Below are 15,046 nucleotides of genomic sequence, written 5' to 3' on the forward strand. Positions count from 1 at the left end.
CTCTGAGGATCAGGCTACTTCCAGGAGCTGCCAAGTTGTTGGCAAAGTACAAAAATCAAGAAAACAGCTTGAGAGTGAGGCAGAAATGTGTGCTGTCGAGGTCCCAACTATGTAAGATGGACAAGAAGGACTGAGCTGCAAGGAAGAAAGCCTGGATGAGAAGCCAGGAGCCTGGCCTGATGCCTTCCCTGCCTTCGGGAGGAGGGCCAGTCTTCCCCACTGGCGGACTCCCTCTGGCATAACTGTGTACTTTGTCACTTGGTCGGGCCCTCTCCTGGCCCTGCATCTTTGCAAGCTTTGATCCCTTTACTGGAAATGTCCACCAGCCATCACTGTCCAGGTCTCTTGTATGGATGAGGAGGCTGCAAGGGGCGGGGGAGCTGTCCCCCAAACTCTGTTACCCGCTTCCTCCTGGGCACGCACCTAGACTATACTTCTCAGACTCCCTTGAAGTAAGTTGTGGGCATGTGACCAGCCTGTCTTCATGGCTGTGCATAGTTGTGAAGAAGACCCCTCCTGAACCCCCGCCTCACCTCTGCTCACTTTCTCCTTCCCCCAGACTGGCACATGGATGAGCCTATAACCTTGCAGATGCCTGGGTTCCTCAACCTTGGCACAATTGCCGTTTTGAGTTCTTTGCCGTAAAGGGCTGTCCTGTGCATTGGAGAACATTTAGTCATATCCCTGTCCCCTGCCTACTAGATGCCAGCATCACACCCCAAGTTATAACAACCAAAAATATCTCTGAAGTTTGCCACATGTACCCTGGTGAGTGGGGCTTCTCTGGTGGCTCAGATGGTAAAGAATCTGCCTGCAATGTCTGTGTTCAGTCCCTGGGATGGGGAGATCCTCTGGAGAAGGAAACGGCTACCCACTCCAGTATTCTGGCCTGGAGATTTCCATGGACAGAGGAGCCTTACAGGCTACAGTCCATGGAGTTGCAAAGAATTGGACATGGCTGAGCGACTTTCACTTTCACCGTGGTGAGCAAAGTCACCTCTAGTGTGAACCGCTGACCTAGAGGAAGGCAGAGAAACAAGAGGGCTTCCCAGTTCACTGCAGAGAGCAGGGGTGCTTATGGACTAACCTGGAATACTCAGCTCAAACTGCTGAGAAGAACAAAATAAACTTTTATGTTTTCTGAGCCTCCTGGGTTTTGTTGACACTTTGTTAGGGCAACCTTGGTAACATAGTGTGTCCTCTCTGATTCCTGTTTCTACCACACTGGTTGCTCCCAGAGGGAGGGACCATGTCTGAATCATGTCCAGTGATAACCCATGGAGGGAGGCCTGGCATCCTGCCGGCTCACTCTTGGCTTGGGAGGTGGAAGGAGCAGGAGGAAGAGGCACTGTCCAAGCAGCCTTTCTGCAGTCCTGGACGTGGATCCCCAGGAGCCATGGCCACTTGTCCCTTGCCGGCCTTGCTTCTGAGCAGAGTCTGGCTCATAGTAAGTACTTCCTAAATGCTTTAGGGGTGAAAAAATGAATGGATGGTGCCCATCTGTCCCAATGGTATGAACTGTATCCATCAGGACAGTGTATTAGTTTCCTATCGCGGCTGTAAATTGCACGGATTTGAGGGCTTAAAGACACATACATTGTTATTATCTAATAGTCCTACATATCAGAAATCCAAAATGAGTCTTGTTGGGCTAAAAGTCAAGGTGTCAGGCCTGCATTCCTTCTGGAAGGTTCCAGGGCAGAATTTGTTCCCCTGCCTCTTCTAACTTCTAGAGACTGCCCACATTCCTTGGTTTGGGGCTTCCTTCCATCTCCAGAGGCAGCAGTCACATCACTCTGACCTCTGCTTCCCTTGGACCCATGTCCTCTGACTCCTGCCTCCCCTTTCATTTATAAAGACTCTTGTGATCACACAGGGTCTGCCTGGATAATCCAAAATTATCTTTCTGTCTTAAAGTCCACCAATCAGCAACCTTCATTAATTCCTTTTTTTCCATGTAACCTAACATATCCATAGGTTTCAGGGATTAGGGCCTAGACATTTTTTTTGGCGGGGACATTATTTCACTTAACCATCAGCCAGTCAGTTGGTCAGTTCAGTCGCTCAGTCGTGTCTGACTCTTTGCGACCCCAAGGACTGCAGCACGCCTGGCCTCCCTGTCCATCACCAACTCCCAGAGTTTACTCAAACTCATGTCCATTGAGTCGGTGATGCCATCCAACCATTTCATCCTCTGTCGTCCCCTTCTTCTCCTGCCTTCAGTCTTTCCCAGCATCAGGGTCTTTTCAGATGAGTCAGTTCTTCCAATCAGGTGGCCAAAGTATTGGAGTTTCAGCTTCAGCATCAGTCCTTCCAATGAATATTCAGGATTGATTTCCTTTAGGATGGACTGGTTGGATCTCCTTGCAGTCCAAGGGACTCTCAAGAGTCTTCTCCAACACCACAGTTCAAAAGCATCAATTCTTCAGCACTTAGCTGTCTTTATAGTCCAACTTTCACATCCATACATGACTACTGGAGAAGCCATAGCTTTGACTAGACAGACCTTTGTTGGTAAAGTAATGTCTCTGCTTTTTAATATGCTGTCTAGATTGGTAATAACTTTTCTTCCAAGGAGCAAGTGTCTTTTAATTTCATGGCTGCAGCCACCATCTGCAGTGATTTTGGAGGACCCCCCCCCCAATAAAGTCTGTCACTGTTTCTACTGTTTCCCCATTTATTTGTCATGAAGTGATGGGACCAGATGCCATGATCTCAGTTTTCTGAATGTTGAGTTTTAAGGCAACTTTTTCACTCTCCTCTTTTACTTTCATCAAGAGGCTATTTAGTTCTTCTTCATTTTCTGCCATAAAGGTTGTGTCATCTGCATAGCTGAGGTTGTCACTTACCATGGTGTCCAATAAATATTTGTTGAAAAAATGAACAATAATGAAATAATGAACAAAAATTAATAAGTTAATAAATGTGCTTCCTTCACACTGCTACTAAATCGTGTCCAACTCTGTGTGACCCCATAGATGGCAGCCCACCAGGCTCCCCCGTCCCTGGGATTCTCCAGGCAAGAACACTGGAGTGGGTTGCTGTTTCCTTCTCCAGTGCATGAAAGTGAAAAGTGAAAGTGAAGTCGCTCATTCATGTCCGACTTTTAGCGACCCCATGGACTGCAGCCTACCAGGCTCCTCTGTCCATGGGATTTTCCAGGCAAGAGTACTGGAATACAGACCTCCCTAATATGAACTCTCATTCTGGTCAGTTGAGTATCATTAACACTGAATTCTCTTCCCACTTATCAAGTGCTTTCAGTTCAGTTCAGTTCAGTCGTTCAGTTGTGTCCAACCCTTTGCAACCCCTTGAACCGCAGCACGCCAGGCCTCCCTGTCCATCACCAACTCTCGGAGTCCACCCAAACCCATGTCCATTGAGTTGGTGATGCCATCCAACCATCTCATCTTCTGTCGTCCCCTTCTTCTCCTGCCTTCAGTCTTTCCCAGCATCAGGGTCTTTTCAAATGTCAGCGCTTCGCATCAGGTGGCCAAAGTATTGGAGCTCCAGCTTCAACATCAGTCCTTCCAGTGAACACCCAGGGCTGATCTCCTTTAGGATGGACTGGTTGGATCTCCTTGCAGTCGAAGGGACTCTCAAGAGTCTTCTCCAACACCACAGTTGAAAAGCACCAATTCTTCAGCACTTAGCTTTTTTTATAGTCCAACTCTCACATCCATACATGACTACTGGAAAAACCATAGCCTTGATTAGATGGACCTTTGTTGACAAAGTAATGTCTCTGCTTTTTAATATGCTGTCTAGGTTGGTCATAACTTTTCTTCCAAGGAGCAAGCGTCTTTTAATTTCATGGCTGCAGCTACCATCTGCAGTGATTTTGGAGACCCCTCCCCCCAAAATAAAGTCTGTCACTGTTTCTACTTTTTCCCCATTTATTTGCCATGAAGTGATGGGACCAGATGCCACGATCTTAGTTTTCTGAATGTTGAGCTTTAAGCCAACTTTTTCACTCTCCTTTTTCACTTTTATCAAGAGGCTCTTTAACACACACACACAAAAAAAAAAAACAAGAATCCTGAGGCCAGGAGAGGACATCTCTGCATCTTTGGAAAAGTCTGAATTCTGTGCTTTGACAACTTCCTCCCATTTCCCTGACAGTCAGGTAGATTATCCCCACTTCATGGATAAAGAGATTAAGAGTCCGGGACCTCACAGCTCAGAAGGATCGGAACGCCTCATTTATAGGACTACTTTGTCACTTCGGGTCCTGGTCACCCCCTCTCGGAAGCTGAGCTGCTCACACACCAGGCCCAGCGAAGGCCCAGGGCACAATCAGCCCTGGTTCCTCTTGATGTCACCTATTTCCCTCCCCTCACCTGGCCCTGATCACCCCGTCCCCACAAAGCCTGCCTGACTCCTAGGGCTCTTTAGAGATCCGCAGCCGCCAGGGGGCGCGCCCTGCACACGATTTCCTCGCGGTGGCGGCGGCTGGTCCTTGGATCGGGTAATTCTGGGCCCCAGGAGTCCGCGTTCCCACCTCCCTTCACTAGGCTAGCCTAGCTGACAAGAACCCCACGAGTAAGGAAAATGATACGCCTGCCTCACTAACAAACACAGATGCAAAATTCTACATGAAATGCTAGTACACAATGTGGCAATATGTAAAAAGGATGACATAGCACTTAGACGGATTTATCCCAGAAATGTGAGGTGGGCCTAGCATTAGAAAAGGAATCAGAATATATGGATAAAAAAGAAATATCCGTCAATGTGGTACATCACATCAAGATAAATATGAATCAGATGTTGGGCGAGTGGGGGGGATTTTTTGATAAAATTCAGCATCCTTTTGTGATTTAAAGAAAATCTTAGTGAAATATGGAAGCATTTCCTTTGAGTCTGAAAAGACTGCATGTGCCCATCATCACCACTGTTCAACTGTCCAAGGCTTGAGAGCACAGCAAGGTAAGGTAAAGGCTTAAAATGATAATGAGGTAATTCCCTGGCGGTCCACTAATTAGGCCTCTGTCCTTTCACTGCAGAGGAGTGGGCAAAAAAAATTTTTTTTAATGATAATGACTTGAAAAAAAATTATCAAAACTTCAGAGGTTTGTAACCCTATTAGATCCCATTTCCCCATAAAATTAATGCTGTACACCCTATCCTGAAATTAAATTCTTTTATAGTATTTTCAAAAAATGAATATAATTCTTTCATTGTAATATAAAATGTCAATAAAATAAATAATATGTATTATGATGTGTAAATTCTTGGGCACAACAAATCCCTTACAAATTTTCAAATCTCCCTCTAGGGGGCAGTACACCTCATTGAGAAACAGCCTACTTTAGAAAACCCACCAAAACACAAAAATCCTAGTTGATTGATTAATTTTAAAATGTGGCAATTGTTCCAGTGCAAAATCAATGTACAAAAATCAATTTAACTTCTATATAGTAACAAGCAATCAGGGGAAGTCATTTTATAAAAGTACCATTTATAGTAGAAATAAAAATACAAAAGTGAAAGTCACTCAGTCATGTTCAGCTCTTTGCGACCTCATGGACTGTCCATGGAATCTCCAGGCCAGAATACCTGAGTGCGTAGCCTTTCCCTTCTCCAAGGGATCTTCCCAACCCAGGGATTGAACCCAGATCTCCCACATTGCAGACGGATTCTTTACCAGCTGAGCCACAAGGGATGCCCCAATAAGCAATCAGGAAAAGTCATTTTGTAAAAGTACCATTTATAGTAGAAATAAAAATACACCTAGGACTGAATCTAAAAGTGATGCAGTTAAGATATTTTTAAAATATATATGTCAAGGCTGTATACTGTCACCCTGCTTATTTAACTTATATGCAGAGTACATCATGCAAAATGCCCGGGTGGATGAAACACAAGCTGGAATCAAGATTGCCCCGAGAAATATCAATAACCTCAGATATGCAGATAACACCACACTTATGGCTGAAAGCGAAGAGGAATTAGAGTTTCTTGATTAAGGCGAAAGAGGAAAGTGAAAAAGCTGGCTTAAAACTCAAGATTCAAAAAATCATGGCATCTGGTCCCATCACTTCATGGCAAATAGATACGGGAACAATGGAAACAATAACAGACTTTATTTTCTTGAGCTTCAAAAATCACTGCAGATGGTGGTTGCAGCCATGAAATTAAAAGACGCTTGCTCCTGGGAACAAAAGCTATGACCAACCTAGACAGCATATTAAAAAGCAGAGACATTACTTTACCAACAAAGGTCCATCTAGTCCAAGCTACGATTTTTGCAGTAGTCATGTAAGGATGTGAGAGTTGGACTATAAAGAAAGCTGAGTATAGAAGAATTGATGCTTTCAAACTGTGGTGTTGGAGAAGACTCTTGAGAGTCCCTTGGACAGCAAGAAGATCAAATTAGTCAATCCTAAAGAAAATCAGTCTTGAATATTCATTGGAAGGACTGATGCTGAAGCTGAAACTCCAATACTTTGGCCACCTGATTGGAAGAACTGACTCATCTGAAAAGACCCTGATGCTGGGAAAGATTGAAGGCAGGAAGAGAAGAGAACAAAAGAGGATGAAATGGTTGGATGGCATCACTGACCTGATACGACTTGATGGACAAGAGTTTGAGCGAGCTCCGGGAGCTGGTGATGGAGAGGGAAGCCTGGTGTGCTGCAGTCCATGGGGTCTCAAAGAGTCAGATACGACTGAGTGACTGAAATGAACTGACTGAGTGTTTATTTATTTACTTTTGGTTGCACTAGGTCTTCTTTGCTGCGAGAGGGCTTTCTCTAGTTGCAGCGAGCAAGAGCTACTCTTCATTGTTTTGCATGGGTTTCTTGTTGTGATGGCTTCTTTTGTTACGAGCACAGACTCTAGGCCCAGGCTTCAGTACTTGCAGAATGTGGGCTCAGTAGTTGGGGCACAAGAGCCTAGTTGCTATTTGCCATGTGGAATCTTACCAGACCTGGGATCAAACCCATGTCCCCTGCATTAGCAGGCAGATTCTTATCCACCAGGTAAGTCCTAAACATCTTAATTAACGTACAGAGATAGCATGTTACAAAGCACCTCCAAGCCCCTGAATTCCTCGTATCTTCACCCCGTCCAGGGAACAGGGATTATTATCATTCCTATTGGGCAGATGTGGAGACTGAGGCCCAGGTAAATGAATGACCTGCCCAAAGTCACCAAGTCTGCCCTGACTACGGCCGCAGGCACCATGCTGGACAGCCACCAAACCCAGAGCTGAAGCAGTTGCCTAAAGAGGCAAACAGCACCACCGTCGCCTCACCCAGCCACAGCTATAACATCATTTGTGTAAAATCTCCTCAGTCTTACCCATCTCAGCTGCACTTGGGAGCAGGAGGTGAAGGCTGAACTCAAAGGAAAGGCCCCACTTCAGTTTTCCCCACCCAATGCCACACCTGCCCCATCCCTCATACCTGGAAGAAAAGAGCAAACAATGATTCGGGGGGAGGCAGGAGTCCGAGCCCGAGAGCCCTCCCAGCTCCCACCCCCAGTGGAAAGGAAAGCGGACTGGGAAGGAGCAGTGGCTGCAGCATCGCACCGCAGGTCTGAGGTAGTGAGGGCTCCAGGCCCAGCCTCAGCCCAGAGATAGTTCAGTTCTGCGGCGGGAACGCCCAGCGGTCTGAACGGTAGGTGCCCTTTGTCTGCCCTGGGCCCTGAGGGGCGCCCCTCCCCTCGCTGCCTTAGGGGAAGGAGGACTCCGCCCCTCAAGGCTGGGCTCTGCGCGGAGCCTGGAGCCAGGAGAGTAGAACCCAGAGCTTTGAAGGGGCCGCCTGCTGCTCACCAGGCGGCGTTCCCTCTTCCCCGCCTCGAGGAGGGGGTGGCGCGGGTGGAGGGGAGGGGCCGTGGGGGAGGGGCGCGGTGGGGGGAGGGTGGGGGGTTTGGGGCTACCAATCTCTTAGCCTTGAATCAACGTTATGATAATTTTTAAAACTGGCCTGTCTCCAACCTGGGCCGGGTCATTTACAGGATGGTTCGGTAGTGATGATGACGCTCTTCTGCCCTCCAGCCAGACTCAGCCTGGCCTTGGAGTAACAAACAGGCCCACTGACCTGTTTTCCCAGTAGAAGAGCAGTCTTTCCAGGCTCGTTCTCATACTCCCAAGAACACAGAAACGATGTCAGTTTTTAAAATGTCATTTTGTTTGTTTGTTTGTTTTTCCTTTACTCCTGGTGTCAAGTGTTTGGAGCTATAGGTAAGAGATTGGATGTGTGTTCTAGAAAGTTCATTTGGCTGTGGGACAAGGGATCTGAGGGGCAGGAGGGGTCCTGGGGGGAGTGAGGAGGTGATGTGTAAGGGGTCTGGGAGAGAGGAAGAAGTGGGGAGAGTCCAGAGGTTCTGGGAGATGGAATGGGCAGGGCGTGCACTCAGGCAGGGGCCGTGGGAGGGGAGGGGCGTGCTTGTCAGGACTGACAGGAAGGCTGGCTCAGGTCTGGCCCTTTGGGGTGACGGGGCATGGAGGGGTCCAGCATGGAAAAGCTCTGTGGGCACTGCCCGTGGAGAGTGAGTTGTCCTGGGAGTCTAGGGGGCACGCAGGGCCCCTCACGCCACATACCAACCCGCCTGGGGCCCTCCCTCATTCACCCCACAGCTCCCCAGCATGCAGCAGAGGACAGGAATCCCCGAGTGTCTTCAGAATGTTCCACACTGGGTGTCAGCTACGCTCCCCTACACCTCACCACCCCGCCCCTGCCCCCTCCACAGCAGCCCTGTGAGGGCTGGAGGCTCTGCCACAGGGCAGGACCCGGCTGACAGCTTCTGAAGGACCCCACCCCACCCCTGTGTGAGCAGTGCCAGGCTCTGCACAGTGGGGAGAAGAGAGCCCCCCAAACTCTCAGAGATTGGAGACAGCTACCTGCATGGTCTGAGACTCCTGACACAGCCCCCCCTCCCACCCAATCCTGGCTTACATGGGCATCAAGGAGGCCTGCCACAGTGGGGCACGTGCTCCCTCTCACCCCTCAGGGCCCTCCCAGGTGCCAGAGTACCCCAAACCTTCAACGAAATCCGGAAACTTCCTGAGCAAATGAGCGCCTGTCCCCAGCTGCCTCAGGGGAAACCACCTTTTCCTGGCTGCCCTGTGGACCTCAGTGTCTCTTAAGCCCCAACCAGGACCCTCTCGGCACCCAGTTCAGCAGAATAGCCCCCCCTATTCCTCACCTCCCCCTCCCAGCCTCAGTGCTGAGCTGGGAGCCTAGAGCCACTTCGGGAGTCCACACTCTGCCCCAGGGAGGGCCAGGGGCAGGTGCCACCTCCTCTGGGTCCCAGATGGTCCAGGAAACACCCACACGTCGTTACTCCCCGACCTCACCCACCGGTACTGGCCTGGGCAGGACACTGGAGAGTCCAGGAGCCACTGGATCCAGCTGCCCCTCCTTGGCAGGGGCTTTGGGCACCAGATCCACTTCAGCACCGTCCGTTTGCTGAGGCCTCGGGCAGTGTATTCCCACCAAGACGAGCTCCAGGATCTGCAATTCGCAGGGCTCGGTGTGGGAGGATTGAGAGCCTCGTGAGTATGCGCTGAACTCTTTGGAAAACTGGTGGTTTCACATGGCTTTACTCCATGACCCAGTGATTCCATTCCTATGTGTTTACCCAAGAGAATTAAAAACGTGTGTCACACAAAAGCTTGCAGTTGAATGTTCCTAACAGCATTATCCATAATAGGCCCAAGGTGGAAAAATTCCAAATGTCCATCAAAGGATGCATAGATAAGCAAAATGTGGTAAATACACACAGAGGAACATTATCCAGCCATGAAAAGAAATGAAGTTCTGATTCATGCTGCTGCTGCTAAGTCACTTCAGTCGTGTCCGACTCTGTGCGACCCCATAGACGGCAGCCCACGAGGCTCCCCCGTCCCTGGGATTCTCCAAGCAAGAACACTGGAGTGGGTTGCCATTTCCTTCTCCAATGCATGAAAGTGAAAAGTGAAAGTGAAGTCGCTCAGTCATGTCCGCCTCATAGCGACCCCATGGACTGCAGCCTACCAGGCTCCTCTGCCCATGGGATTCTGATTCATGCTACCATGTCAATAAACCATGAAAGTGGTACGCTAGGTGAAAGAAGCTGGATTCTATTTATATGAAATGTCTAGATAGTCAAATCCATAGGGATAGAAAGTAAATGAGTGGATTTCTTTTCTTTCTTTTTTTCTTTTCTTTTTTTTTTTTGGTCACTTTGCATGTAGGATCTTAGTTTCCTGACCATGGGTCGAATGCAGCGGCCCCTGCAGTGGAAGCGCAAAATCTTAACCACAACTTCGTGAATAAACTAAAATCCACTGAATGTGATACTTTAAGATGGTGATTTTTTATGGTATATAAATCATCTCAATAGTGGCATTTTAAAAGATACAGTTAGAAGACAGACACTCCTTACTCCCCTCCCTGCCCTGTTCTGTATCTTTCCATCCCCTCAACCTTCTAGCCTGCTTCCATCACATCACTATCTCATCTGTTCCTGTCCCATTTCCTTTGCACACAAGAGAGACAATTATGTATGTTCTTATAGGCTCTTCCTTCGGAGAAGGCAATGGCAATCCACTCCAGTACTCTTGCCTGGAAAATCCCATGGACTGAGGAGCCTGGTAGGCTGCAGTCCATGAGGTCGCTGAGAGTCGGACACGACTGAGCGACTTCACTTTCACTTTTCACTTTCATGCATTGGAGAAGGAAATGGCAACCCACTCCAGTGTTCTTGCCTGGAGAATCCCAGGGACAGGGGAGCCTGGTGGGGTGCGGTTTATGGGGTTACACAGAATCGGACACGACTGAAGCAACTTAGCAGCAGCTTCAGCAGGCTCTTATATGAAGAGGAGCATACTGTATAGATGATCTTGGCTTTTGCTTTTTTTCACTTAATAGTCCTTGCTGAAATTCATGCCATACAAATCCAGAGATCTTGCTCATTCTCTTTCTTTTCTTCCCTTTTTTTTTTTTTTTTAACAACTGCATAGTGCTCCTTTGTCTAGATATGCTACGCTGCTGCTGCTAAGTTGCTTCAGTCGTGTCCGACTCTGTGTGATCCCATAGATGGAAGCCAACCAGGCTCCCCCATCCCTGGGATTCTCCAGGCAAGAGTACTGGAATGGGTTGCCATTTCTTTCTCCAATGCATGAAAATGAAAAGTGAAAGTGAAGTAGCCCAACCTTGTCCAACTCTTAGCGACCCCATGGACTGCAGCCTACCAGGCTCCTCCACCCATGGGATTTTCCAGGCAAGAGTGCTGGAGTGGGGTGCCATTGCCTTCTCCGAGATATGCTATAGTTTATCCAACCACTCTCCACGTAGGAGTACATTGTTGGCAGTATTTTTTAATAATGTCATTTATTTATTTTTGGCTGTGCTGGGTCTTTGTTGCTATGTGGGCTTTTCTCTAGTTGCGGTGAGCAGGGGCTACTCTCTAGTTGTGAGGTAGAGGCTTCTTACTGCCGTGGCTTCTCCTATTGCAGAGCATGGGCTGTAGGGCGTGGGCTTAAGTAGTTTCAGCTTGTGGGCTCAGTAGTTGTGGCTCCCGGGCTCTAGTTGTGGTGCGGGGACTTGGTTGCTCCTTGGTATGTGGGATCTTCTCAGATCAGGGATCAAGCCTTGTCTCCTGCATTGGCAGGTAGATTCTTTACCACTGAGCCACCTGGGAAGCCCATATTGTTCCCAGTATTTTGCAATTAAGAAGTAATGCTTCAATGAAAAACCTTTTGCGTATGCATTTTCACATTGTTGGAGGTCTAGCTTCAGGATAAATTCCTAGAAGTGGAGTTGCTGGGTTCAAGGGTGCGCATGTATTTAATTTCATTTGGTATTGCCAAATTTTCCTGGAGAGAATTGCACCAATTTGCATTCCCATCAGCAATGTATTCCCGCACCTGTTTCCCTTCAACCCGGACAGCAGAATGTGTGTGATTTTCCCCTTCAACCCGGACAGCAGAATGGGACTTTTTTTTTTGCCAGTCTGAATAGGTGACAAATGGTACCTATCTCAGTGTTATTTTCAGTTGCCTTTCTCTAATTGTGTCCTTGAGCATTTTTTCCCCATATGTTTGAGGACCATTTTTATATCTTTTCTGGTAAACTGTCTATTCATGCCTTTACTCTTATTTTATTACTGGATTTTTTAGTTTTGTTTTCAGTTTTTAAGAGTTACTTATATATTAGGGATATTTGCCCTTTGTGGTATTATGTTGAGACTATTTTCTTTCAGTTTGTCAGTTATCTGTGGACTTTATGCGTCATGCAAAGTTTTTAAATTTTCACGTGTGTGTATTAGTTGCTTAGTCATGTCTGACTCTTTGCGACCCCATAGGCTGTAGCCCACCAGGCTCTTCTGTCCATGGAATTCTCCAGGCAAGACTACTGGAGTGGGTAGCCATTCCCTTCTCCAGGGAATTTTCCCAACCCAGCGCTTGAACTCAGGTCTCCTGCATTGCAGGCATATTCTTTACTGTCTGAGCCACCAGGGATAAATTTTCACATAGTCAAATTTATTGATCTTTTCTTTACATCCTCTGGGTTTTGAATCATGGTTAGAAAGCCTTACCCAATATCAGAGCTAAAGAGGAAGTCCCCCATGTTTTCTTCTGGTCTTTGTGTTGTTTTAGTTTTTACTCTTAGAGCCCTAATTCACGTCATTTATTCTTTTGCTGGGTGTGACATATGGATTTAATTTTATCTTTTTTCAAATGGCTACCCAATTGTCCCCAGTACCATTTATAACAAAGTCCATTTTTAGAATGTATCAAAGATGGCTTCTCGAGTCACTGGGGTAAAGATGTGTTTGTGTCTGTTTCTAAATTTCTGTCTTTTGCAATTTGTCTATTCATGTACCAGTGCCACCCATTTCTAATGACAGAAGCTTTCTCTTTTTTAATCTCTGCTAAAGCTATTTCTTCCTCACAGTTTTTCTTTCCCAGTGTTTTCCTACCTGTTCTTGCATGTTTATCTTTCCAGATGGACTTTTCAACTCATATATCTTCATAAAACAGCTTGCTGGTAGTTTTATTTGGATTGTATTGAATTTACAAATTAAGTTAGGGAGAACTGACATCTTTGTAATGTTGACTTATCCTGTCCAAGAATAGGAGATGTCTTTCTGTTTGTTCTTAGTGTCTTTCAAGAAGGTTTTAAAATTTTCCTCATGTATTTTTATGCATTTCTCATTAAGTGTGTTCCTAAGCATTTAATTTTTTTTTAATTGTGAAAAGGCTTTTCTCCACCTTTCTGACCTCTGTTTATTGTTTGTATATATAAAAGCCATTGAATTTTGTATTTTAATTTTGTATCCTGCTATTTCAGCAAGGTCTCTTACTATTTGAATTAGTTTTATCATTGGTTCTCTGGGTTTTTTTTTTTTTTCAGGTATAACATTATATGATCTGCAAATAGATATATATATATTTTTCTTCTTTACTCAGTCTTAGGCCTTAAATTGATTTATTTTGTCTAGTTGTATTAGCTAATATCTCTGGTACAGTGTAGAATAGTGGTGTAGACAGTCTATTCTTGCCTTGTTCCTGATCTTCCAGTGTTTCTTAGTTAAATAAGATGTTTATTTAAGGCTTTAGGGCTACCTTTTACCATATTGAGAACATATCTCTCACTTCCTATTTCACTGAGAGATGTTATTATGAATTGGTGTTGAATTTTGTTAAAGACTGTCTTGGCATCTACAGGAAAAAATCATCGGACTTCCCTGGTGGTTCAGTGGTTAAGACTCCATGCTTCCACTGCAGGGGGCATGGATTTGATCCCTGGTTGGAGAGTTAAGATCCCATGTGCCATGGGGCAACTAAGCCTGCATGCCACAACTACAGAGCATGCCCCCTCCCCCCAGAATCATGATTTTCCCCTTAGGTTCATTAGTACGGTGCATGCTTGTTATGGGTTGAATTGTGTCCACCCCCAAAAGAAGTTGAAGTCTAACTCCTAGCACCTCATAATGAAATTTGGAAATAAGGTCTTTTCAGAGGTGACCAAATTAAAATGAGGTCATTAGTGAAAGTGAAGTTGACTCTTAGTGACCCCATGGACTACAGCCCACCAGGCCCTCCGTCCATGGGATTTTCCAGGCAAGAGTACTGGAGTGGGGTGCCATTGCCTTCTCCATTAACAGCAGCTAGGCATATTATATTTACTTGGAGCTGGTATACTTGGTGACAGCCTTAGTGCCCTAGGACACGGCGTGCTTGGCCAGCTCCCCAGGTAGCACCAAGCGCACGGCAGTCTGGATCTCCCTGGATGTGATAGTCGAGTGCTTGTTGTAATGCCTCGCCAGCGATGCGCTCGAAAACGTCGTTGACGCAGGATTTCATGATTCCCATGGCCTTGGACGAGATGCCGGTGTCCGGATGGACTTGATTCAGCACCTTGTACACGTACACAGAGTAGCTCTCCTCGCGGCTGCGCTTGCGCTTCTTGCTGTCCTTCTTCTGGGCCTTGGTCACAGCTTTTTTAGAGCCCTTTTAAGGGGCAGGAGCAGACTTAGCCGGTTCAGTCATGTCTATAATGACAACACCCAACAACACAGAAAGATCTTGAAAAATCCAACATGACCCGTGTCCTTATAAATGGGAACTTTGGACATGAGATTAGATACACAGGGAGAACACATGTGAACACAAAGGTGCAGATCATGGTGTTGTGTTATAAGCCAAGGAATGTCAAAGACTGCCGGCAAACCACCTGAAGCTAAGGAGAAAGGCGCAGGGCAGATCCTCCCTCACAACCCTCAGAAGGACCCAGCCCTGATGACACACTGCTCTTGGACATCTAGCCTCCAGATCTGTGAGACAGTAAATTTCTGTGTTTGAGCTGCCCAGTTTGTGGTGGCTTGTTACGGCAGTCCTAGCTAACATATACTATTAATGGATTTCCTAATGTTAAACCAACTTCATATTCCTGGAATCAATCCCACTTGGTTTTGGCTGGCTCCTAATAATATCCAGGATACTAACAAAATATAAGTAGTGTTTCAGAGTAGCATGGAATTGAGAGCAAGTCAGAGTTCATGTTTGTCTTTCGTATCCCTATTTTCCATGGTGTCTGCTCGTCCCTCGAGT

The 15,046-nt window shown here is 46.6% G+C and overlaps 1 pseudogene; it reads right to left on the bottom strand.

Moving 5' to 3' along the window:
- Window positions 1–14,118: 14,118 nt before the first annotated feature.
- Window positions 14,119–14,485, bottom strand: LOC109569471 (histone H2B type 1-C/E/F/G/I-like; annotated as a pseudogene).
- Between the last annotated feature and the right edge of the window lie 561 nt (window positions 14,486–15,046).

The sequence above is a fragment of the Bos indicus genome, chromosome 15 (assembly GCF_029378745.1).
Source record: "Bos indicus isolate NIAB-ARS_2022 breed Sahiwal x Tharparkar chromosome 15, NIAB-ARS_B.indTharparkar_mat_pri_1.0, whole genome shotgun sequence".
Lineage (NCBI taxonomy): Eukaryota > Metazoa > Chordata > Mammalia > Artiodactyla > Bovidae > Bos > Bos indicus.